This window comes from Lagenorhynchus albirostris, chromosome 12 (assembly GCF_949774975.1).
Source record: "Lagenorhynchus albirostris chromosome 12, mLagAlb1.1, whole genome shotgun sequence".
NCBI lineage: Eukaryota > Metazoa > Chordata > Mammalia > Artiodactyla > Delphinidae > Lagenorhynchus > Lagenorhynchus albirostris.
The window spans coordinates 71282157-71309755 of NC_083106.1; the positions used below are offsets into that span (position 1 = coordinate 71282157).

The 27599-nt window shown below is 41.3% G+C and overlaps 1 protein-coding gene and 1 pseudogene across 2 annotated transcripts in view; both read left to right on the forward strand.

Moving 5' to 3' along the window:
* Window positions 1-27599, forward strand: part of UBE3D (ubiquitin protein ligase E3D) — a 153765-nt gene that overhangs the window by 106246 nt on the left and 19920 nt on the right. The window lies entirely within an intron of this gene.
* On the forward strand, window positions 1115-27187 carry LOC132530896 (cytosol aminopeptidase-like; annotated as a pseudogene).

A 27599-nucleotide genomic window follows, 5' to 3' on the forward strand; every position in this document is an offset into this window, starting at 1 on the left:
GTAACCTCTGTGGGTCCCAGTTTCTTTGTCTGTGCAATGAGGGCGTTGGGTTAAAATCTAAAGTTCCTTTGAAAGTAGATGCACACAGAGTCATTTTGTCTGTTCCCTGTTTGCTCCTAATTTATTCACCCAGACTGAATAATATAACGCTATTCCTTAAGGGGACTAAGTCCTTATTTCTTTTGAACATCTTGAAAGTGTTTAACTGAAGGAAAGCATAGATAAATCCACATAATGTAGGGGTTTTGTTTTTGTTTTTGTTTTGCTCTCCAAGAGAATTGGGTCTCTGTCACAGCATCTTCCTACCAGCCACAAAGAAAGGTCAGGAATGATGGGCTTAGGGTGCTGTCCGGCCCTCGGCTCTTCCCGCCTGCGAGACCCGGCTCACTCTTTCCTACGGAGGCAGGCGAGGGGAAAACACTGTCAGGTAGGCTGTGTGCCAGAGAAGAGCAAGAGGAGAAACCTGGAATGTTCTCTGCACAGCCTTTGATTTCTCTGCTTCTCTCCCCTCCCTCAGGCTTCTTCTGCTTTCGGTTTCAACTTCTGTTTCTTTTTTTGCGGTACGCGGGCCTCTCACTGTTGTGGCCTCTCCCGTTGCGGAGCGCAGGCTCCGGACGCGCAGGCTCAGCGGCCGTGGCTCACGGGCCCAGCCGCTCCGCGGCATGTGGGATCTTCCCGGACTGGGGCACGAACCCATGTCCCCTGCATCGGCAGGCGGACTCTCAACCACTGCGCCACCAGGGAAGCCCTCAACTTCTGTTTCTGACTCTGATCCTGGTCCATATTGAAACATTCGTGGCTTAGGAATTTTCCAGTGGTTTTGCGTTTGCGTGTATTTTACTTGGAAGTATGGTTACTCCAAGAAAGGTTTCTAAAATGTGAGACTCTCCCCTTGCCCAGAGCTATCAACAAAGGGACTTGATTCTTTCCCACACTGAGCATGGCTGTGTTTAGCCAAGTGGCTACCTGGTCTTGTTTCCTTGAAGAGGCAACTAAAGCTACATGTCTGCTTTTAGAAACAAAGTTGCATCAAGATTGAAATGACTGCACTGGCTTCTTCCGTGTGTTTGAAGGAGCTTTTCTGGCTCGAAGGGGAAAGGGCAGCCTGGGAGGGATGCCAGCCCTCAAGGGAATGGTGGATTGGAAGGGACACCGTCCTGAGCCTCTGCTGAGAACATCTCGTGAGCCCACCCAGGAACCACGGATTGCTCAGCAGAGAGAAGATTTAGAACAGAGAAGGTGTGGAGGACCAGGCCAGGGCAGCTGTGAGGAACGAGAATGGAGTTACTTCATTATCCTTTCGGTCCTCGCTCTCGTAGACCTGACGTACGACGTAGCGTGGAAAAGCCCTGGCGTGGAGGTGGGGGACAGATCTGGGTTCTGGTCTTGGCTTCTGTCCCTGCAACAGGTACATCTGGGCACAAGTCACTTGCCTGCCGAGACCCCAGGTTTCTCATCCCTCCGGCTCAGGAATCCACTGATGCTAGTGTCAGGAGTTGAAGGATTCACAGAAGTGTGAGTGCTTGTGGATTAAGTTAGTCTAAAGAGGAAAGGCTAGCATCCAGCCTAAGGCTGGCATTCCCCTTAGAGATCAGCACGTTGCTTCCTTCTAGGTTACAAGTTGGGAATGAAGGTCCCAGAGTAGCGATGACGTTGGGACAGCAGGGAGAGTATTTCTGTAGTTCAGCCTGGGCTTCACGCAGTTAGCATCAGCAGTTAGCTTGCAGTAATTTAAGGTGGTTTGATACATCTGTAGCATACAAGAGGATGTCTGGTATGTTGTCCGAAGCCGTAATAACAGAACAGACTAAAATGAAGTCAACAATTAGCCAAGTAATGTTTAAGTACTGGTGCCTTTTCTTGTCTCTTTAGAGCTGATTGATGTTCTTTATAAACAGCTACATTTTGTCTCTAGTCCCAATGTTTCTGACTGTTTCCGTTGGTCTTACTGTTTCCTTCTCATTTACCTTCAGCTTGAAACCCATTTGTAAAGGCCATAAACATTTCAGATATTGTCCATTTGAACCATCAGCTGCGTTTCAGCACTAAGTCCCCCAAATACACTAATAATTTTCACAGAAATCAGAGCACTGCAAACAGAAGACGTGGCTCTTGGTATTTTTATTTTAAATAGGGGAGTTAAATCTACTTACTTTATTGTGATTAGTAATACAGTTGGGTGTACGTGTGTGTTTTTTCATTGTCACACTTGATCCCTTATTCTTTTTTCCTTATTTCTTAATTCCTTGTTGTCTTGATAGGTTTTTCATCCCTTTCTAAAAAATTTCCTCTGCTGGCTTGGAAACAATAGCTTGCAGGTTTCTTCTTTTAGTGGTTGCTCTTAGAATGTTTAAATATATAAAGCGTTGTAGGAAAAACAAAGTGGTTCAATATCTTTACCTTTTTCAAACAGGCAAGTACCTTACCATATTTTAGCTACCTGTTAAGCACATTCCTTCCCTGTACCTCACATCTGCCACATTGTTATGGTCTACTGTCTTTGCTTCACTTAAAAACAAATAAATTAGTGGTTGATTTTAAATATTTTAAGATTCATTGCATATATACATATCAGTGTCATACTTTTTGTTTTCTTTCCCGACATTCCGTATCCTTTAGTATTCCTTTCACAGAATTTCCTTCTGAAATGTCTTCATTTTGTTCTTGAATGATGGCTCAGCTAGGTATAGAATTCTGCACACCTTTTCAGTTTGAAGATCTGTCACTCATTGCCTTCTGCCCTCTCGTTCTTTTGAGAAGACAGCTATTATAACATTATTTGCTGTTGCTCTGCAGATGGAATCCATCTCTTTTCTCCTACTGGTCTGGAAGAGTCTATCTTTATGCTTGATGTACTCTAGCTTTACAGTGATGTCTAGGTGTGGATTTTTAAAAATGTGTTCTATTTAGTATTCTGAGACTACTCCACCTGAGGACTCCTGTCTTTAACTTAGTTCTGGAAAATCACTAGCTATTATATATGAAATCTCCATTATCTCCCCCACCCCCATTTCCTCTGTTGACCTCCTATTAGACTTATATTGGAGTCTTTCAGTCTATTCTGCTTATCTCTTAAATGTTCTTTTGTGTGTGTGCATGCGCACGTGTGCACATTAGGGATAAATTCCTCACTACTAGATTGTCCAGTTCACTCATTCTGGTGTGTATCCCAACTATTGAGTTTTTAGTTCAATGGATATTTTTTTCATTTCCAAGGCATCAAGTTTTTTAAATTGAGGTATAATTGAATATAATGTTATGTTAGTTTCAGATGTACAGTGTAGTGATTCAATATTTGTATATATTGCGAAATGATCACCACAATAAGTGTAATTAACATCTATCACCACACACAGTTACAAATTATTTTTCTTGTGACAAAGACTTTTAAGATCCACTCTCGTAGCAATTTTCAAGTATATAATACAGTATTATGAACTGTAGTCACCATGCTGTCCCTTACATCCTCAGGACATTTTTTTCTGGTTTTTTTTTTGCGGTACGCGGGTCTCTCATTGTTCTGGCCTCTCCCGCTGTGGAGCACAGGCTCCGGACGCGCAGGCTCAGTGGCCATGGCTCACGGGCCCAGCCGCTCCGCGGCATGTAGGATCTTTCCAGACCGGGGCACGAACCCGTGTCCCCTGCATCGGCAGGCGGACTCTCATCCACTGCGCCACCAGGGAAGCCCCTCAGGACATTTTATAACTGGAAATTTGTGCCTTGTGACCCCGTCACCCATTTTGCCCCCCCCATGCCCCTCCCATTCCCTGCCTCTGGCAATTATCAATCTGTTCTCTTTAGATGATACCAAGTTTTAAAAATCTTTCTGAGGCTATTAAATATACCCGCTTTTAAGTCTTTTTCATTTGTTCTGTTCTTTTAATTTTGTCTGGAGTCGCCTGATCTTCTAGTTGTGCATTTTGTGGCGTAATTCAGGGTTCCGTTTCTTCGTGTGTTTTAGAATGTTGGTTTGCAAGCTCGCGTTGTTTAAGTTCTCACGTTGTGTAAGTTTCTCCCCTTAGTGCTCCCCGGGCTTGCCCCACCTCCCTGGTAGTTTTGTAGCTACTTCAACCTGCCTCGTCCAGAACCGAGTCCAGAATGGGGGAGGGGTTCTGTGCTGCTCCTGGGCTTCCTGCAGACTTACCCCCTGAACCAGCAGGCAGCCTGGCCTCTCGCCATTGCTGTAGCTGTGGAGTCCGTGTGAGTCCTAACCTCCAGGAGGTGTCAGTAGCGACTTTCTTGGGTCTCCTTTCGTGGCTATTACTCCGCCCTGGAGCCTGACTTTGACTTCAGCCCCATCAGATCCCTGGCTTCAGCTCTGACTCCCCGCTTTGTTCTTCTGGTCCAAGGAGATGCTTAGCTCGTTGAGTGTAGCTATGGTTTGGAAGTTTCTCACTTTATATTTTGACCGCCATTGCCATATATTTGAAGAATTCAAGGCAAGGACTTTTAGTGTCATCTTTGGCTCTCTGTGACTTAACCTTGGTTTTTACATCAATAGAAGGAGAATAACAACTACCCTTCCTATGTGAAAGCACTTTGTAAGTCATGTAGGCAAGGTGTGGCCATTTTTATAATTAATGTAATCAGTATCACATTTTACCACTACTCTACATCTTTGGAGTCAAATTTTTCTTGGGGTGGGTGAGTGGCATGGTGAGGGAATGAAATATCCCCACATTTTTAGTTTTCTACTAAATGTTGTCAGCGGTTCAGGTCACAAATTACAGAGTGGTTTCTGCAGGCAAATGGATTGTGGCGTTGTTTTTACTTTTAGACTTGTGTGAAATGGAAAGGAAATTGCGCTTAATGACAGTAGAACTAGCGCAACCATTCACTGGATTTTTCATTTTTTTCTCAACTTTATTGTTTCTTTTTTAACCCAGTGATGGTGTCCAAAACACAGCTTGCTATCTGATATTTAGGTGCTTTAAAAAAATCCACTTAGGGCTTCCCTAGTGGCGCAGTGGTTGAGAGTCCGCCTGCCGATGCAGGGGACACAGGTTCGTGCCCCGGTCCAGGAAGATCCCACATGCCGCGGAGAGGCTGAGCCCGTGAGCCATGGCCGCTGAGCCTGCGCGTCCGGAGCCTGTGCTCCGCAACGGGAGAGGCCACAACAGTGAGAGGCCCGCGTACCGCAAAAAAAAAAAAAAAAAAAAAAAATCCATTTAAACTAAACCTGCTCTGGGTATTTTAAGAGTTTATTAAATTTCTTCTTTCAGTTGATTACTTTTATCTCATCATGCAGAAGGCTTGGAGAGTCTCACTGTGAAGATGATGCTTTTTATCAGTTTTATAAACCATTTTGTTTAGGTCCTTCCCTCCCCGACAAAAAAACCCTCAAAACTGTGCATTATCAGGTGTTAAGAACCAGCCAGAGAGGCCCCAGCCTAAGTTTGACTCTGGATACAAAAATTAAAGGTTTCGTCTTCTCCTGCTGCCCCAGTCTTGGCAACAGTCGGCTAGAGCCCTGCTTTTCTCCTTTAACTGGCCATTTCTTTCTTTCTTTTTTTTTTTTTTTTTTTTGCTGCGGTACGTGGGCCTCTCACCGCTGTGGCCTCTCCCGTTGCGGAGCACAGGTTCCGGACGCGCAGGCTCAGCGGCCATGGCTCACGGGCCCAGCCGCTCCGCGGCACGTGGGATCTTCCCGGACCGGGGCACAAACCTGCGTCCCTTGCATCGGCAGGCGTACTCTCAACCACTGCGCCACCAGGGAAGCCCCTAACTGGCCATGTTTTAAATTGCCTATCTTGTCTCCCTCTCTTTCTCCATGCCCTGATCACCCGAGGTTAAAAATGCTCCCTGCACGTTTCTACATAGCAGAAAACAACGGCAGCCACGTAGTAATCAGTCTCCCAAAGTGAAAGCATTAAACAACTTCCCAACTGTGAAGATTCTACACAGAACCACACCTTTAGCATTATTCTGGAGACAGAGAGTGCCAGAACTGCAAAGTGACTGTGAATAAATAGAAAAAAAAATCAGCAGGTTCCAGCACTCAATTCCATATACTTCTGCCCCATCTCCACTCTGCCGCAAGGCTTTTGGTGAGCAAAAGCAGACTTAAAAAAAACTGCAGAGAGGGCAGGAGAGACTAGCAAAGGTACCTAAGAGCTATTTGGAATGGCCACTAGAAAGATTAAATCCAGCCTAAAGTTTAAAATGCTAGAAAAATGTCCAAGCAGATCAGAGCACGGAGATTAGGGAGGGGATTTTTAAAGTGCATGTGATTTAAAGGGCCAGATGCAATACAGGACCAGGTACACCATTTAAAGACATACAGGATTTAAAGGGGCAAGCATGATTTTAAAAGGTAGGCATCACTTAATAGAGCAGTCTTCCAGAAGTATAACTTCTGGAAGAGAAAAAAAGGCAAAATAAGAAAATAAGTACTTTTTAGAAATTAGAGGATGAAGGAGAAAAGGAAAATTTAGGGTTCTCTAAGATAAAAGAGAATCACACAGAGGATTGATACCTCTTTCCCACCACCGAAACACTCTGACAGAAAACCCCACTAAAGCTTTGGGACTTTGCTAGGCTGACAGAAAAGGGCACCTGTTAAAATGGGAATTTATAAAGCTTTTCAGTATCATAAAAATGAACAAAAGGAAAGTAAAGTCAGTAGAGAAGCTTTACAGAAAATCAGAAAATGGGGACTTCCCTGGTGGTGCAGTGGTTAAGAATCCACCTGCCAGTGCAGGGGACACAGGTTCGAGCCCTGGTCCGGGAAGATCCCACATGCTGTGGAGCAACTAAGCACGTGCACCACAACTACTGAGCCTGCGCTCTAGAACCCGCGAGCCACAACTACTGAGCCTGTGCTCTGTGCCACAGCTACTGAAGCCTGCGCACCTAAAGCCTGTGCTCTACAACAAGAGAAGCCACCGCAATGAGAAGCCTGCGCACAGCAACGAAGAGTAGCCCCTGCTTGCCGCAACTAGAGAAAGCCCACGCGCAGCAACAAAGACCCAACACAGCCAAAAATAAATTTATTTATTTATTTTTTAAAAAAGAAAAAATCAGAAAATGAAGAATCACAAACATCAATTCAGGAAAATTCTCCCCATAATGCAAAAGAAAATTGTAAGTTCACACTCTAAATACAATTAAAAATTCTCAAACAAGCATTGAGGATATGAAAAGTCACCCTAAGTCAGAAAGGCAAAATGGACGAAACCCAGGATAAATAAAGGATTTAATTGAACTCAGAAAAGAAATGGAAGAAAAAGACAAAATTATTTCAGAAATGAAGAATTAATTAACAAGTGCCCAAATGAAAATACTCTAATGAAAATTTAGTAAGGGGTTTGAAGAAAGATAGGAAAATAACCAAGAAAATGAAAAATGACATAAAGAAGGAATGACATAAAGAAGGGATGACATAAAATGACATAAAAAGTATCTGAAGGGAGGCAGATTTTTACCTCTACCCTCTTAGGGATTTTTGGCTGTCCCTGAGGTTTAAAGTAGCATAAAACAGATTATCAGGAGAAAAGCATACAAATTTATAAGAATTTTACATGGCACAAGAGCCGTCATAAGGAATGAAGACCCAAAGAAATGGCAAACCTACATGTTTTGATGGTAGGTTGAGCAGAGAGAAGCAATTGTGGAAAAGTAACTGAATTATGTAGAAAAGCTAAAGGAAGATAATTATTTTAACAAGGTCTGACGGTATAGAATTCTTTCAGTCTCGATGATAAGAACATTCCTTGATGATAAAAATGTTACTTTTCTTGTGGTTCAGTGAAGACATCTTTCAAGTGGGAATTTCATCTCCTGCTTTTAAGAAAAAGAAGGAAAGTCAGAGTGTTTTTTCTTGCATTTGCTGTTATTCAAGTGCCTTTACCTCAAAATAATCTTTATGCCAAAATGGTATATTTTGGGGTGGTATGTTCTGCCATCCTTCAGGTCCAAGAGAAAGTGTTGGGAATGAAAGAGGCAGACAGAGTCATTAAAAAATTTTATGGGGGCTTCTCTGGTGGTGCAGTGGTTGAGAATCTGCCTGCCAATGCAGGGGACATGGGTTCGAGCCCTGGTCTGGGAAGATCCCACATGCCGCGGAGCAACTAGGCCCGTGAGCCACAACTACTGAGCCTGCGCATCTGGAGCCTGTGCTCCGCAACAAGAGAGGCCACGATAGTGAGAGGCCCGTATACTGCAGTGAAGAGTGGCCTCTGCTTGCCACAACTAGAGAAAGCCCTCGCACAGAAACAAAGACCCAACACAGCCAAAAATAAATAAATAATAAAAAATTATGGTAAAGAACTAATATATAAAACTATAATTAAAATTTTTTTTCCAGAAATAGAAAAACCTGAATCCACACACCTGTGGAAACTTCCCACAAGTAGAAAAAGACCTGAATCTACACATTGAGAGGGTTCACTGGGCACCTGGGCAAGTTAACCTAGAGCGATCAACTTTGGTACACATCATACTAAAACAGATATTAGAAAGATTTTCTAAAACCTTGACCCAAAGGTCAAATAACTTATAAAGGCAAAAGAATTAGACTAGCATCAGACTTAAAAATCTACACATCGAAAAAAAAAAACCCACCACCACCACCAAAAACTACAGGGACTTCAACGGCGGTCCAGTGGTTAAGACTCAGCCCAATGCGGAGGGCGTGGGTTTGATCTCTGGTCAGGGAAGTAGGATCCTACATGTTGCAGCCAAAAAAAAAGAAAAGAAAAGAAAACAACAACGAAACCACTACAAATCAAAGGAACAGTGGAGCAGCATTTAAAAACTAAAACCAAAGAAACACCTCAGTAAAGTGTGAGTAAATCATTTTATTTCCAAACAAGCTGTCCTTCAGATGTTAAGGCAATGCTGAAACAGTTTTGACCATACAAAGTTAATCCTGCACTTAACCCCTCTTGAAGAATGTACTAGAGAAAGGTTAGCAAACCATGGACTGCCACTTGTTTTTGTAAATAAAGTTCTGTTGGAACACAGCCACGGACATTTGTTTACATATTATCTGTGGCTGCTTTTGTGCTATATTGGCAGGGCTGCAGTACACTGGGGATCATATGGTCCACAAAGCCTCAAGTCTCTACTATTTGGTCTTTTATAGAAAAAGTATGTTGACCCCTATTCTAGAGGATTCCCTGGTAATGGCTGAGAAAAATTCAGCATAGGACTGGCCCTGATCATGACCTTTAAAAATATAAAGATGCATGTATTAGACTAGAACAATGACAGGAATGATGGTAGAAGACTAATGCACAAATGTTACATACTGTGCAAAGTAGAAATAGTGTAACTAAAAGGCGGGAGGAGAGGGAGAGGGAAAAATGAAAACAAAAAACTCGTTGTATAGTCAGTAAGTGGGTGATAAAGAATACTCCTACCAAAAGCAAAACCTGATAATCCAGATGGTGACTAGTTAAATAAAGGATGTTTAAAAAGAATAATTACAGGGCTTCCCTGGTGATGCAGTGGTTAAGAATCCGCCTGCCAATGCAGGGGACACAGGTTTGAGCCCTGGTCCAGGAAGATCCCACATGCTGCGGAGCAACTAAGCCCGTGCGCCACAACTACTGAGCCTGCGCTCTAGAGCCCGCAAGCTGCAACTACTGAGCCTGCAAGCCACAACTACTGAAGCCCTTGCGCCTGGAGCCTGTGCTCCACAACAAAAGAAGCCACCGCAATGAGTAGCCTGCACACCGTAACAAAGAGTAGCCCCCACTCGCCGCAACTAGAGAAAGCCTGTGCGCAGCAACAAAGACCCAATGCAGCCAAAAATAAATAAATTAAATAAATAAAATTTTAAAAAAGAATAATTACAAAGGTAGACACTAGAACAAAAATAAGAAACTTTCCTAAATATCAGTATATCCTTCTTGTGGGGAAAGAAACACAGGGAAATTTTTTTAAATTTATGGTTATAAAATATGATAGATTTATGACTAAACACATCAGGTATAACAATAAATGTGAATAGACTTAATTTACCTATTAGAAGAAAAAGATTTACAATTTGGTTCACAATATAAAACCCAAATATATGTTCTATATCAGAGACCTAGCTACAATAGATATTCTAAAAATGAAGGATGGACAAAAGTGTACTCTATAAATGGAAAGAAAAAGAAGTGGTAGTGATCCTGATATCAGACAACATAGAATGTAAGCCCCAGAGCATTAAATATGAAAAAGGACACCCTTGAATGCTAAAAGTCACAGTGTTCTAACAAAAACAAAAAAGAGGAAGGCCCTTATACCTGGATATTCATAAATTCTCTTATTAAACAACTCCTGAAAGGGACATATATATTGAAATTGCAGGATTTTTTTAATGATGACATCATGGTCTTTGTGACAGGCCTCTTTCACTTCACATAATGTTTTGAAGCTTCATTCATGTTGTAGCATGTATCAGTGCTTCCTTGCTTTTTATTGCTGAGGAATACTCCGTTGTGTGGATATATCACATGTTAATTCACCCATTCATCAGTTTATGGTTACTTTGGATGCTTCTATTTTTTGGCTATTATGAATAATGCTGTTGTGAACAACGGGGTTGCTATTTGGAAAAAGGTAAATTTGATCCATATCTCACACCACACACATAAGAATAAACTGCGAATGGATTAGGGATCTAAATGCAACAAATGAAAACTGATGAAGTTGAATAAGGTCTGTAGTTTACTTAGTAAATATTGTACACATATTAATTTCCTGGTTTTGGTAGTTGTCCTGTGGTTATGGAAGATGTTAATATTAGGGGAAGCTGGTTAGGGGCATATGGGAACACTCTGTACTTTTTTTTGCAACTTTTCTCTGAGTCTAAAATTATTTGAAGATAAAAAAGTTTGAAAATAATGAGTGGCATACCAAAAAATGAAAAAAAGGTATTCTATGCAAAGTGGGAGGCTTGACTAAGGCTTATCTTTTGAGCCCTAAGAAAGGGAACATCCTGGTACCATGTAGGGAAGAGAGGTGTTAGAGGGAAGCCAGACTGCATCTGAGGGTTTGGGCCAGGAGGTAGCAGGGATACAATTTAAGAAGTCCTCACATACTGACAAGGGCTTAGTTTGCAAAATACACAAACAGCTCATACAACTCAATAACAAAAAAACAAACAACCCAATCAAAAAGTGGGCAGAAGATCTAAATAGACATTTCTCCAAAGAAGACATACAGACGGCCAGTAAGCATATGAAAAGATGCTCAACATCGCTAATTATTAGAGAAATGCAAACCAAAACTACTATGAGGTATCACCTCATACTGGTCAGAATGGCCATCATTAAGTAGTCTACAAATAACAAATGCTGGAGAGGGTGTGGAGAAAAGCAAACCCTCATACACTGTTGGTGGGAATGTAAATTGGTGCAGCCACTATGGAGAACAGTATGGAGATTCCTTAAAAAACTAAAAGTAGAACCACCGTATGATCCAGCAACCCCACTCCAGGTCATATATCTGGACAAAACCATAATTCGAAAATATACATGCACCCCAGTGTTCATAGCAGCACTATTTACAATAGGGAAGATATGGAAGCAACCTAAATGTCCATCGACAGATGAATGGATAATGAATATGTGATACATATATACAATGGAATATCACTGAGCCATTAAAAAGAATGAAATAATGCCATTTGCAGCAACATGAATGGACCTAGCGATTATCATACTAAGTGAAGTATGTCAGAGAAAGACAAATATCATATGATATCACTTATATGTGGAATCTAAAATATGATACAAATGAACTTATTTACAAAACAGAAACAGACTCACAGACATAGAAAACAAACTTATGGTTACCAAAGGGGAAAGGGGAGAGGGAGGGATAAATTAGGAGTTTGGGATTAACAGATACAACCTACTATATATAAAATAGATAAACAACAGGGTCCTACTGTATAGCACAGGGAACTATATTCAATATCATGTAATAAACTATAATGGAAAAGAATATGAAAATATATATATATACATATATGTATGTAAAGCTGAATCACTTTGCTTTGCACCAGAAACTAACACAACATTGTGAATTAACTGTACTTCCAAAGAAAATAAAATAAAAAAGAAGTCATCACACTGATTATAGTTTACTTTATTACTATAATATGTAAGATAACATATAAGACTTAAGGTTGAGGTGGAAAGTTTTGATATATACACAATAATTAATTGTTTTTTGAGTGCGGGCATCATTTATTTCAAAGCTTTTAAGCTTGTTGATGGTATAAATGCACACTTTGAGGGTTGGAAGGATGGATAGAAAATACTGAAGAAGTAAATGTTGGTTATCTTCATCTTAAAGACATCCATGACTTAACATTAAGGTTCAAAGTATAGATGGTGGCGTTGAGGAACTGGAATCTTAAGAAAATCAGAAATCTTCTGTGTTTTATTTATAGAAAGCCCTTATCTAGTCCTTGAATTATAAAAGAAGCTTAGCAAAAATGACATTTTCTCTAAAAGCATTGAAGTGACCCTTTCCCCCCAAATAATCTTAGTTTCATGATGCAACAGACAATTCTAGTAGGTCAGTGTTTATTACATTGGATAGAATTAGGGCCCAGGGTATGCAGGACAAACATGGCTATTGAAAAGCCATGCCTAAGAAGTAAGAAAGTTGTTAAGAAAGCGTTCATTGGGTTGTGGGCTAAATGGATACCTTACCTTTACCCAAAGAAAGATTTATGTCTTTAACCTCTGATTTTTCTCATGAACTCAATCAGGAATCATACTTGGCATGATCTTATTATTTTGGTTGCCGTATTGGTTTTTTAGAATCATGTTTGAAATATTACAGAAGAGTTGATTAAATACAGTGTTTGTAGTCATATATTTAAAGTTGGAATAGATTTAGTGACTCAAGCCTTTGTTATAATAGTGTTTCCACAAGAAAATCAAATTCATATTGCATCACCTAACTTACAGCTTTTCCCCCCCAAGAAGATAATTTACCATATGTACAAAGACTGCTGCTATTTGGATTCCTTTGGATATCTTTATCCAGTATTTTGTCAGAGGGGAAATTGCTTTATGCATGATCTGAAATAATTGGAAGTATAATGAGAGCCAACATTTAGAAGCTCCCCTGTGCTTCTTTCTGCTCTGCAAAATAAAATTATCACTGAATGCGTTCATGTTTTAAAATTTAAGCAGACTTGGTCAATGAATCTTGTTTTCTAAATGTGCAGAGGTGATTGTATAAGGTGATTGGTGTCCCTAAAACAGGTGTTAAAAGATCTTTTTAAGCTTCCCCATACATTTGCAAATTTACTATGATGAAGTGGTAATTTGCAGTATAGAGCTGATTACAGAAATCAGGATGTAGTTGAACTGTATTATTAAAAATTCAGATTATTTCTTGTTCCTCTGGTTTTTATGATACATGTAACATCATTAATAATGTTTTTAGATGTCCATGACAGATTTGAAGACTTGTTTTGGTTTTTTGTGGTTGATGGCAATTGGCTTAAAAAGAAAGTCATTCGTATGTGTGGCTCCCAGGATCCAGTTTAGCATCTGACCAAACGTTGCATTCTTTTTCACTTTTTACATGGATCCCACTCCATTTCTACATTCAGGTTGACAAGTCACAGTGAAATGGACTGAAAATTCTGAGAAAGGGCTTGGGTATTGCAAGCTGGGATTTCCTCCTTTAAGCTTCTTAGGAGTCTGGGGGAACAAGTTTTTTGGCTTCTGACCTAGGGAAGTAGGGCCAATAAGGAAAGAAATTCCTCAAACATTTCAAGGATGTCCAAAAGATGCTGGGCAGGCAGAAAATATGATAGCACTCCAGGGACATTTTTGTTACAGTAGATTGATTCATAAAGACAAAAATATATTCAAATTAAAAGAAAGGTGACTTCGGTGTATTATTCCTTCTTCAAATCATATATTTTATTTTCTAAAGAAGTAGGCTTTGTTTTCAGACATATCTGTGTCACTTAACCTTATCATTCAAATTTTTGTCCCTATGTAATATATGGGACATCTTGACTTTGGTAGGCTGTGAACACAAAACCTAAGCAAATCAACCTAGATGGGGGAAAAACTCATTTTCCTTATCCCCAGCCTCGTGCTAACTTTTATCATGAGTGTCATCACTAGCTGACGCATTTCTCTACATGGAAATATGGAAATTACTTTTCTCCTCCATGACGTGGGCACACGCCAATTTTTCCTTTCTGATATATTCTCCTTTAGACATCATTCTGGTATTTTTGATATGTTTTCCTCTACTCATCCTTCTCTTATCTACTAACCTGAAAGTTATGTCCCTAAATTGGATCTCTGCGGGAAAAAAAAAAAAAAGAGCACACTAGCACTGAGGCAGAGTACCGTGGCCCAACAAGAAGAAATGGGAGTCCTTTAAAAAAAAAAAAAAAACATTTCTCTCTAATTTTAAAAGAACTATATAGTGCTTGTTGGAAATTTTAAAATGAAAAAGTCTAAAAGGAAAAAAAAGTTCCTGAATCATATCCTTCAGCGTTAGCATTTAAGTGTCTTGCCTTCTGGAGTTTTCTCTGCATACACGCAGGGGAGAACTGCGGCGGGGGGGGTTTCGGTGATGAAAAGAGAAGGCAGTTAGTTTTACAAAACTAGAATCATACTGTACATAATGTTAAATCCTGCTTTCTTCATTTATGTCATTAATAGTTTCTTATATCATTTAATAAGAATAGCTTATATTTATTGAGCATTTACAATGTGGTATCACTCTTGTAAGCACTTTATACATATTAACTCACTGAATCTTTTCAAGAGTCCCTAATATAAGTACTGTCATTATCTACCTTTGTCACATGAGCAAACTGAATCACAGATTTTAAAAGTTCACAAAGCTCGTAATAGTGATAGAGACGGGATTCACACTCAGATCTCACTCCAGAGTCTGTGACTTTTAACAATTATGCTGTTGTCTTCCATCACTTTGAAACATGATTTGTGATGCCTGTATGATATTCAATCATGAATAGTGTTGATTTTGCTTTTTTCCCTTAATGTTTTATTTTGGGGAACAGTTTCCCTGGCCATTAATGTGATTTGCAAACATAATATTTAATGACATACAAATAATATTCATTTGTATGACTATCTGTATGAAGTCTGAGGCTGTTTCCAGTTTTTAAGATGATAAACAGAGTCCCTATCTGGGCATGGGCATAAAGCATCTTTGGGACTAGGGTCTCCCTACCACAGCCATAACAAAGGGCCTTGTTTGAGGAATCTGTGCCAAAGGAAAAGAAGTTGCTTCACAGTTTACATGGACAGGAGATAATCGTGATAAACTGATTTCTGAAATATCAAGAGAAATTTGGTCATTCTGAACCACCTCCGAAGGCAGGCAAAGCACAAACCTTTTATGGCCTGCGTCCTGACTTCTCCACCATCCTGTTATCCTGGGTAAAAAGGCAGATAGAACAAATGACCAGGAAAACCAGAATGAAGGTAAAAAAATCCAGTGTTGCTACTCCAGCAGAGCGCAGGAAGCTTCATGACAGAGAGATCTCATCTGTGGAGGAGTATCCATGGGGTTGCCCAGCAGTGGGAGAGGCATATCTTTTTTTTTTTTTTTTTTTTTTGCGGTACGCGGGCCTCTCACTGTTGTGGCCTCTCCCGTTGCGGAGCACAGGCCCCGGACGCGCAGGCTCAGCGGCCATGGCTCACGGGCCCAGCCGCTCTGCGGCATGTGGGATCTTCCCAGACCGGGGTACGAACCCGTGTCCCCTGCATTGGCAGGTGGACTCTCAACCACTGTGCCACCAGGGAAGCCCGAGAGGCATATCTTGGTCTATACGAATGTGCGGAGCTGAAGCAGAAAGACAAAACTCTTGTCTTTGCTTAGCTACGTGGAAGTGGGGAATCTCAGGTCTGGTAGAAAGGAGTCCTATTTGCTTCTGGGCAGAACTTGGCCTCCTATTTGATGGGGACACCAGCCTATGAGATGATACCTACCATATTTGCAGAAATAATGGAGAAGAATCTTAAAGTTCTAAGAGTAAAAGCTCAGGTCTAGATCACACCTAAGTCTTGAACTGAAGACCCAGAAATTGGATCTTTTTAAAGTGTGGCCAAATGACGTAATGAACATCTGGTCTTCTTGCAGATTCACTACAGAGGCAGCCTCAATGCAAGTAAAGTGCCACTCGTATTTTTGGGAAGGGGATGTCCTTTGACCCTGGTGGTAATCTTATCAAGGTGTCTGCAAACATCAACTTCCTGAGGGCTGACATGGGAGGAGCTGCTGTGTTTTCAGCCATCGTGACTGCCACAAGCTCAGCTTGCCACTTAATGTAATAGGTCTGGCCCTCTTGGTGAACGTAACCTCAAGCCTAAGCCTTCAAGCCAGGAGATGTCATCAGAGCCAAGAATGGGGAGACCATACAAGTCAGTAACATTAATGCTGAGCCAAGGGTATTAGCTGGCGTTCTCTGTTATGTGTACATCTTCAATCCAAAGTTCATCAGCAATGTTTCCACCGACCTTAACAGGTGCCACAGACATAGCTTGGGGGTCGGGGGGAGGGACAGGTATCACTAGAATTTTTACCAGTTCATACTGGTGGCATACCAGACTACTTGAGGCCAGCATTGAAATGGAGGACCATGTCTGGGGGATGTCTCTATTTGAACGTTGTATAAGGCAGATTACAGATTGTCAGCTCATTGCTGTTAATAACAGTGGGCAATATAGGTCTGCAGGGTCATGTCCAGCCACAGCATACCTGAATGGGACACATTCTCCATGGGCTCATTTAGACATAGCAGGTGATGACCAGTAAAGATGAGATTCCATGTCTTAGGAAAAGCATGACCAAGAGGCCAACAAGGACTCCAGCAGAGTTCTTAGGTTCAGTCAAGACAAGGGTATGGTTTAATTTAAATACTATGAAATTTCTACCTTAAATTGAACAGTTGAACTTCAAAACATTTTTAAATGGATGAAAAATTTTTAAAAGAAACAAGTGACGGCATTTTTTAAAACACAGAATAAAATGAAATATGTTTGTCTTTTTAAAGATTTATGCAAAGATTCAGCAATTTTAAAAATAAAGCTCGGGGACTTCCCTGGTGGCGCAGTGGTTGAGAGTCCGCCTGCCGATGCAGGGGACATGGGTTCGTGTCCCAGTCCGGGAAGATGCCGCGAAGCGGCTGGGCCCATGAGCCATGGCCGCTAAGCCTGAGCGTCCGGAGCCCGTGCTCTGCAACAGGAGAGGCCACAACAGTGAGAGGCCCGCGTACCGCAAAAAAATAAATAAATAAAAAATTAAAAAAAAATAAAGCTAGTATCCTGCTGGGCAAGGATTTTTTTTAACGTATTCTATAAATGGTAATAAATTGTTTAGAAGTTGCCTGATCACTTTTTAGATCATATAGTTGGATTGAGAGGCAAAATACATGTTCAAAATATGTTTTGAATCTGTGGTACTAGAGACTATAAACAAACTAAAGTTACTCAGCAGTTTTCAGAAACAATGAATTCAGCTTTTTGTACAAAAAATTAATTATGCTATAGAAACAATTCTTGTCCATAAGGCTTGGCCGAATCTCTAATCACTTCTGAAGTCAAAGGGTTATGAATATTTTTAATATTTGTTGTTTTGATACGTTTTGCCAAATCACTCTCCAGAAAGTTCACATCAATTTATTTTTCCACCAAAATATACTGTTTTATCAATTAGTAGTGGTAAGCTATGCAAGAAAAAGTCTGTACCTTTTTTTGCTTTTATTACTGTACGTCTTGTCAAGTACAGTGTCTCAGTGTACAGTTAGAGGCTCAGTAAATGTTTTGAATAAAGAGAGAAATGTGTTTAATGATGGCTGTCTTGGGGACTTTTTTTTTTAAGTCTTTATTGGAATATAACTGCCTTACCGTGGTGTGTTAGTTTCTTTTAAGTATGTTCCCCCACCCCACCCCACCCCCACCCGGGTCTGGCTTTTCTTTATATGCTGTTTTTGCATATGCATGTTTCTACTTAAGAAAGAAATCAGCTTCTTTTCACTGCTTTACCTACTGTGAATTACCAGGTATGCAGGGAAGGTGTAATTAGCCTACAAAGAACATTACAAAGCTTAATTTATGTTTTTACATTTGACTCCAGGCTTCGGCTGCACACAATATTTTTCTGCATCTCCTCTGTTAATATGGTGAATTACCTGAAATTTTCAAACGTTAAACTTACTCTTGAGTTACTCTCAGTTTGGTCATGATCTGTAGTTTGCTCATCTTTTGTTTAGGGTCTGCATTAATATTCAGAGTTGAGATAAGCTTGTACTTTTCTTCGTTTATACTGTCTTTGTGGGGTTTTTGTGTCAAGGTTTTGATAGGCCCATAAAACGACTTGAAGAGAGAGTTTCTTCTTTTTCTGTTTCTGGAAGACTTTATAATAAGATTGAAATTACCTGTTTGGTAAAACTCATTTGTAAAGCTGGACCTGGTATTTTCCAAGTTAGAAAAATGTTTAACTGCTGACTCAGCAGAAGTAAAGGTTTAGGATGATTCAGGCTTTCTATTTCTTCTTTAATCACTTTCAGTAATTTATATTCTCGAGATTTGTCTGTTTCATCTACATTTTCAGACTTTTGGTGAAAGTTGTTCAGAATATACCTTTTATGCCTGCTACAACTATTATTTAGTTGTTTTTTTTAATTAATTTTGGCTGCGTTGGTCTTCGTTGCTGCGCACGGGCTTTCTCGAGTTGCGGCGAGCAGGGGCTACTCTTCGTTGGGGTGCGTGGGCTTCTCATTGAGGTGGCGTCTCTTGTTGTGGAGCACGGGCTCTAGGAATATGGGCTCAGTAGTTGTGGCTCACGGGCTCTAGAGCACAGGCTCAGTAGTTGTGGCACATGGGCTTAGTTGCCCCGTGGCATGTGGGATCTTCCCAGACCAGGGCTCGAACCTGTGTCCCCGTATTGGCAGGTGGATTCGTAACCACTGCGCCACCAGGGAAGCCCTATTATTTAGTCTTAATCACTAATCTTTCTTCAGCGATGTCCCATCTCATGTTTTGCCTTATCCATTAAATTTCTGATGTCAATTTTTATATTTTGCATTTCCAGAAATGGTTTGTTTCTTTTTCTGATCTTCCCGAAGTTTTGAAAGTCTCATGTTCCCTAGGCATACTTTTGGTACTTCTTTTATTTCTTTAAACGTACTTATTATATGTTCTTCCATAATTAAAATCCCTACAGCTTTGTGGGTCTGGCTCTGCACCTTGTTTCTGCTCAGCTGCTCACGTATCGGGTAACTGTACTGGCAAGCTCGCGCTCTCCTTGGAACTTTATCTGTGGGAGTTCTTTGAGGCCCGGGTGGAAAGTATGTTCCTGCAGAGAGGATTATTTGGGAGGCCCCGTAAACAGGGTGAATTCTAATCCCAAACAGGGTGAATTCTAACGCTCTAGCATGGACCTGTGATCAGGATTTCTCAGGGGTGCCTTTCCCCCACCCCCCATGCCAGGCTCTGAGTCAAGGCCGAGGCAGGCAAGTAGCCTCGCCCACAGTCTACCTCTAGAACGTGGATATTTTCCCCCAATTTGTTCACTGTGGGGTGGGGCAGGAATCTCCGGCGTCTCTGATCCAACCTTCTATTTTTCAGGGCCCCAGGCTTGTCCTAGGACCCCCCAAATTCTACAGGTTAAAGCTCCCACTCTAGTCGAGACCTTCAAGGATAGGCAGAGGTCTCTGGGAAACTCTTTCTTCCGCCCTGGCTTACCAAGAGGTGCAGGATTCTTTTCCCACCGGAGGGTTCAATTATTCTCCTGACAATTTAGCTGTGGGCTTTAAAGATTTAAAAAATATTTATTCAGCATTTTCAGTCTTTTATATTGAGAGGGCTTCTTCCGACATCAAGTCTACCATATTGGAAGAAATGGGAGTTCGATCTTTTGTTTTCCTAAAAGACAAATAAATGTTTTAAAGTTTTAAATCCTATGTAGTAACTTCTTGAGAAGTTACACTCATAGGTCAACCTAATTTTCTAGATCACAGCCCAAAGCAGGGAAATATGTTAAAAGTAGCAGTAGCTACCATTTTGAGTCTTTTAAGAATGCAAAGGACTCCGTGCGAAGTGCCTTACAGGGTTGATCTCATTTAATCCACCATCACCATTCTATGAGAGAAGTACTGTCATTCACACGGTAAAGAGGACACCTACGCTTAGAGGTTCCCGTGACTTGCCTGAGGCCACAGAACTAATAGGTAATTCATAATATTGACTTTGGATCATCAGGCAAAGGTTACATTGTGCCTGATGAAATCTTTTTAGGCTTGGTGCATTGCTGTTTTTAAGGGCAGCAAAATGTGTAATATATCTTACATTGTGTTGTTGCAGATCAGCATGCTGTTACCATACTAAACAGAGAGGCTTATCAAAGGAGTACTGCAGGCAATTTACCTTGCCTTCTAAACTACTTTGCCTCCTCTGGGAAAAATTACTCTTAGAATTCCTCCTAAGGATTCTCTGGATATCAAATCCCAAAATGCATCTGTCAGCCTGGATAAGAAGGGAAAACTTTGGCGAAGGACTTTAGAGATTAGTTGCTAGACGCGGATCCCCTTTGTTCCATAATTCATCCCCAAACACTTCTCTCCCATGACTCCAGCCAACTGTGTGGTATTTGGTTATAGTGTTAATATATAGTAGTTCTCTCTGTGAGTATGTTTTTTTAAAAATTTATATACTTGTTTTTTTAGCAGTTGAGCCTTAATGTTAGGAATCAGACTTGGAAAATGAGACTTTTCTTAGTAATTTCATATGGTGATGTTTGAAGTACTCTTTTCTCAGATAGTGAATGTTTATAGTGAACTTTTGTGTGTGAGACGTTGCTTCCTGTTTGCCATTTTGGGGATAGACGTTGAAACTACAGTGTCTGCTTGTTCTTCTCAGGCAAGTTTTCTCTCTCCTAAAGTAATCAGTCGACTGATTCTCTTACAAGTAACCAATCTTTATCAGTCCAAGAAAATCAAGGGAAAAGATTCCTGGCAAGACACTCTGCCCAAATCCAGAAGAATGGTTTCCCTGGGGTTTTGACTCCCTCTGTGCCAGGCTAGTCATTGAGACCCGTGCTGCTGCCTCTGGGACCTCCACTAAGGACCTTGACCTTCGAATCATCTGCCCTCCTAGATCCTGACACTTGTACAGCCAGGAACTATATGAAGAGCAGGAGTCGCCACCACTTTGGAAGTTAACCCACCCCCTCCCCTGACTTGCATCTTAAGAATTCTACTTTCTCCTTGTGGGGCTGCCCACTCCCCTGGCCTCTGGAAGCGCCAGCCTCAAGGGGGAGTAAGGAAGGTCCAGAGTCATGCTCACTAGGGTCTCTCTGCTCTGTCTATGCATGAGGGAAGTCAAGGAGAGTGAAAACTATCTTATAATTCTTTCACGAATGAATCCATAGCAGCAAAGAAGACAGTGCACTGGTTTATATCTCGTTACACCCAACCTTATGCTTCCCTGGAACTTCAGCTAAGCTAAACTAGGAATCTGTTCTGGAAGATGCTTTGGTCTTCTTTTGAACTTTTTCATCACATAAACTCAGGTGTGTTTCTTAATACCTGATGCCATCATTTTCTCATTTGTAAAGTGACTTTTAAAAACCTTGTAACCATAGCAGTTCAGTCCTGCATATAACCAGCAGAAAAAGTTTGGATTTGTGGAGGGTTTGTTGTTATCTTAAGGATGCTACAGTAAAAGCCTTTAAGGTCTATTAATGTAGAACATCATTACATGCTTAGATATCAGTAACATTTCTGCAGAAATGTCTGAATACTTTATGAGCTTTGCTGTATTTCATAATTAAATAAGATATCAAATACTACGTATTTAAGACACGGAATCTCGGAAATGATAGGACTTAGGAGTCGAGATGCAGTTTTAAGCATGGGCTTAGAAATCAGACAGGTGTGGTGTGAAAGTTCAACCCCTCCACATGCTGACTATAGGACCCCCCTTAGCCTCTGTCTCTTCATCTATATATTAATAGTATTACTTTATGGGTATTGTAATTATAAAGTCAATGAGTATATGAGAAGTACTTGGAAAAAAATAAATGCTGAATAAACGGTTGTTACGTTTATCCCTGGGACTATTCCCTCTGTTTCTAATTCTACACATCGACTTCTGTTACTCTCGGAGACGCGGCCCCTTATCTCCCAGCCCAGTGCTCTGTTGTCTGTACCACTCCGGTTCTACAAGCCACGTTATAAACCTGATATTAGGTACTGTAAAGGATCCCACAGAAGACAATAAGATTAACTCCTGCGTTTTCATCACTTCCTGCTCTGGCTGCTGTCACTTAGTATGACAGCTGCTTAAATGTACTTCCAAGGTTTCCAGTGAGATGATAAATTCCTTGAAAACAGGAACATCATCTTATACTTGTGTGATATAATTCACAATGCCCGGAACATTGCTGGGTGTCTGCCCAGCTATTCAATGAGAGAATAGCTTTAAAAATTCTAATTCTAGGGCAGGGGCCATATGGAGTTGTAGAAATGGTTGGACTTGGGGAGAATGGGAGAGAGAGAGTGAACCAGCTGATTGCTAAGTACCCCTCCAACCCCAGGCTCTGCCAACCTTCATCAACACATGAAGTCGGGGGGTAAAACCAGAAGAAGAGAAACATCAAACCTCAAATATAAAAACGTCTTCCGGGTGGTCAGTTTTCAGTATGATACTTATTTTTGAAGTCATATATTTGTACTCGAATATCGTAGGAACTCACACAGGCCCAGACCGTGATCCTGGTGTTTATAACTGAATCTTTAAGAGTGATTGCTTGCCACAATATTCCTGCTAGCTGCTGCTAATGTTATAACTATTTTGTTGTGATCTCCTGTAATCTGCTCTTGCCCTATTATAGCTTAAGGTTAATGCAACACAAACAACATTATCTAGACTTGTGTCTTAGGGGCATGAAGTTCTAATTTGGGGTGAAAATGACCAAATATATTGCTTTCTAAACATTATTGCTTTTTACTAGCTCTCATTTTTCCCCATCCATAATTCAAGTTAATGAACATGCTATAAAACTTAAAACTTCTTGTTTGTAAATATATGCCCTCAACTCTTTATTGTCTGAGAAAAATGGAGGGGAGAGCATTTCTCTGGTGATAAAAAAAGAAAAAGGTGGACAATCCCTCAGGGATTCTGATGCATCTATAGCAGCACCTAGGCCTTTGGGACGCAGATCAGCCTGTGAGATGCCAGAGAAACAGAAAAAGTAATTTCCATTATCCTCTCAGAATGAGAAAAGGTGGACTCAGGCTCTTTTTTTTCTAGCCACTTGAGATGCCTGGCCCTTATTTTCTTGCCACCGGCAGGAACTCATGAAGATGTTGAGAAGGCAAGAGGTATCTATCATCTTGATTGTTAAACATGAGAGTAAAAGAACAGCAACAGAGACAGTCAGGAGAAGGGGCGCTCTTGGCAGAATGCTGTAAATTATCATGGACAGGAACTCACACCTTCGCTGAGATTTTATAGGCGTGCTGTAACAGTGGTTTTCAGTCTCCCTCCTCCCAGCAGCAGAAGGCTTTCTTTCAGCAAACTGAGCAGAACGTGAATTTCGAAAGAAGGTAGGAGGTAAAGCCACACTGCTTGATGCCAAGGTGGACGGCGGAGTCTGCTCTGCCAGCCAGCTTCTCCCTACCCCTCCCGCACCCCCCAGGTCCGCACTGGAAGCACCCTACCTGCAGAGCCTGGAAACACTGGGCTCACCACTCTCTTCTCTGCCCAGTCCACTCGCTTAACTTTGTTTTGCTCGCTGGCACCTTTGAGAGCGTGTTAAAGCTTCTTACCCTATTCCTAGAAAAATGTCCATCCACGTATAATTCTGCCTGCAATGTCAGGGCATTCACGGACCACTCCAGCACCATCACTGGGCACTTAAAGTAAATCCCACCAGTCCAGACTTACCCAGTCAGACTGCATCTTTTTCATGCTAAGTGAAGACAATAGCAACAAACAGAGACAAAATAGGATAACCTCAACCACCTAAACACACTACACCCAAATCATTTGAAATCCTGTTTGGAATGAAACTGTAAGAAACCTAGTCTAGTTGTAGGTCTGCAGCGATGAGCTGAGTTGCCTTCAACACATCTTATAAGACTTCTTTGGGCCTCAGTTTCTTTAGCTCTAAAAGGATGGGGTTTGACTGAATGATTTTTGAGATCTCTTCCAGCTCTAGTGTTCTATAACTCTGTGAGCCAGATTGAGGCGAACACATGCAAGCAAGCATCAGTTTCTGTTGTTAAGTTTGGATCATTAAGTCCCTTATTTTATTTTATTTTTTAGTCCAGTTATCTCTGTGTCCTTCTTTACCTCTTCTGTCATCTCCATCACAAACAAAAAGAAAATTGATTTATTTTCTTCCCTTTTTTTTTTTTTTTTTTTTTTGCTGTACGCGGGCCTCTCACTGTTGTGGCCCCTCCCGTTGCGAAGCCGCTCCGCGGCATGTGGGATCTTCCCGGACCGGGGCACGAACCCGCGTCCCCTGCATCGGCAGGCGGACTCTCAACCACTGCGCCACCGGCGAAGCCCCCTCTTCCTTTTCTTTGGCTCATTTAAAGTGGTCAGCTACTTCCCTGAGTTAAGCTATCTCTCAATAAGTTTGGGCTAGATAGAGGAAAAGATCGTGGTGAAAGGGACGGGTCAGTGACTGGGGTGCTGATGCAGAAGGGCATTCGTAGAGATAATGAGTAATTGGGGTACGTAGGTGCCCAACTCAGAGAAGTGGGGCGGGGCTAGGACGAGGGAGACCCTAATTTTCAACCTGTCTTCTCTGCCTCCTTGAAATTAGCCCTGTCATTCTCCTTCTGAGAAAAAAAGAATGCCTTGATTTAGGGCTGTCATGTCTGCCCTGCTGTAAACTCCAGTCGTAATGATGCTGCTAAAACTGTAATGTATGGAGCATCGACTTTGCGACAGGCACAGTAATAGAAGCCTTGTGGATTTTATCTCAGTCAATCGTAAGAACCACTCTTTGGAAACTGGTGCAGCTGGTCCTGTTTTTCACAGGAGGAAACTGAGGCTCAGAGAGGCTAAGTCAAAGCCAGACAAGCAGCAAACCACAGAGCAAGGCCTGGTTGCCTTTCTCCCACTGTGGTCCAAGCCCACTGGGCTGCCAGTTATTAACTAGTGAAACAGTCATGGGTTTTACAGAGTGCTGTAAAACCACATCTGCCTCAGTGAATCTGCCTGCAGGCAGGTTTATTATTACCGTGCCGCCTCATTTTCTGCAAGTACATACAATTTATGAGATAATTTTTGAAGTGAGCGGCTTGCCTAGAATAGGGGATAACCATCGACATGCTTTTCAGGATAAAAAAGATTTCTTTTTGTTCTTTTGCTTTTTTAAAATTCATCACCCTGCCTGGCACATTGGAGGAGCCCAGTGAACATGGGGAACAGAGACGACATGGATGTGTGCATGAATGAAAAGCAGGTCATTCTCCAAAGTTTAAATGAACTGATTTCGCATTGGTGAATCCAGAAAGCAAAACTTTGGCATTCCACAGCGGCATGGCTTTATTGTCTATATTGCATGAACAAAATATCATATAACTTTGCACATAACCCTCTAAAGCTCTTGATAGGTTTTTTTTATATTCCATTTCCTAAATCCCTTTGTGCAGTTACAAGTAAAGTATTGCACCACTTTCACTGGAAAAAGGACTAATTTCACATTGTAATGATTGCACCTGCTCTGTGACAAAAACCTTGATTTTTTTCTAAAAAGCCATTTTCAAACTTAATAGCGCAAGGAAGGAGACTGTCCCTAGGGGAACCGTGACACAACTTTAAAGTTTACTCGTTGTACAGTTGTCCTTCAGCTCTGAAATGGGGGCAAAATAAGGATGAAGGTGGAAGGAAAAACCATAGAATAACTGGAGGTTATTAATAACTCGAAGGTCATTAATGACACTGAGGGGGTAAAAATGATAAAGCGAACACAGAAAATCATATTCTGTGAAAAATGAAATAGGATTGCTCTGAGCAAGAAGAAAGTAAGGGGGAGAAAAAGGACAGAGGAAAGCTTTTTAGTGCGTTTTGGGGGGGCGGGGAGGAAGGACTGTACGAAATGAGTAACTCTGAATTGGAGCCAAAGAATGGGTTCTAGCCCTTCCCAGAACTTCAGAGCACATCCCTTTAAAGACAGGTAAAAATACAACAACATGGTGAATATAACAAAAACGAGGCAGACTCACAGATATAGAGAACAAACTAGTGGTTACCAGTGGGGGGAGGGGTGATATAGGGGGAGGGGATTAACAGGTACAAACTAGTCTGTATAAAATAAGCTACACGGATATATTTACAACACAGGGAATATAGCCAATATTTTATAATAACTATAAATGGGATATAGCCTTTAAAAATTGTGAGTCAGTATATTGTACACCTGCAACTTTCATAATATTGTACATCATCTATACTTCAATTAAAAAAAAAAAGAAAAAAGGTAGGTTGATAAGACCACAGAGTTAGCAGAGAAGCCTGGTGTCCTAGAGACAGTTTGTCCGTGCCCCAGGAAGAAAGTCCACCGTCAGTTAGTCTGAACACATGTGCCTGATGGTCAGGAGACACAGCATTAGCCAGGGAGAAGCTGCTGGTACAGGAAGCAGGTTGAGCCTTTCTGAGGGATGACAGGACAAAGCTTTAGATGAGGTGCGTTTCAGCCCCTCTGATGAGGTTTCCTGAGATCACACAGTACTTGCGAATGTCATGGTTCCCCTTCTTGCTACTGTCTACCTCTTTTCTCTACCTTCTTCATCCTCCCTGAGAAAGGCATTCATTATTTAGAAGGCAGTAGCACTAGTGAAATGCACATAACTCACGTTGTTTTTGGAAAGTCTGAATGGTTGAGTTTAAATAGAAGTCTCAAAAGAAATAAAATGTCCCACATGGGGGCCGTATGCGGAGTTGAAAAGGTTTCTGTGTGAAATGCGGTAACCTTTAGCCTCTGCTTCTGTACTGCCTAGCTCAGACTCCGGATTGGTGTGCTGGTTTATGATGATCGGTTTTATTTTCATATCACTGGAAATAAAACAACAAAACCCAGTGGCTGCCTGAAATGCTTGAGCTCTGGTTATTCAATGTAGCAGCAGTATTCTGGTAATGGGGCTTTTCGCTGTGTCCCCAAATACTGCACTTCCAAGCCTCGTTCTGGTCCTGTTACCATGGAGGGGGATGATTAGCGAGTACAGTGAACCAACGATTAAGTCTTGCATTGAGATGAAAAATGAAAAGATTGTGTCACAAAACCCATTCAGTGTCCACTCGGGTTCCTTTGCCAAAGGCTCTCGCTGTGACCTACTTCTGCAGGTAAGAATAATGATTTTGCCATCCTTCTATGACATGGCTATGGTGAACTGTTCCCAAGTGCCTTGGTGTAGGTGGCCTTGTGAGGATAAGCATTAATTATTTTAAGACCGCTGATGCATCCCCTCTGGTGTCTATATTTGTCTTCTAAGAGTGCATCATCACTAATTAGAGGTGATCTTGTGGGATTAGATCTTTCAAGTTAGACGAGGATGACACAAAATGTGCATGGAAAGCAAACCCATGTAAGCTTGGTGAGCCACGATCGTTGTTTTTTGTTTGTTTGTC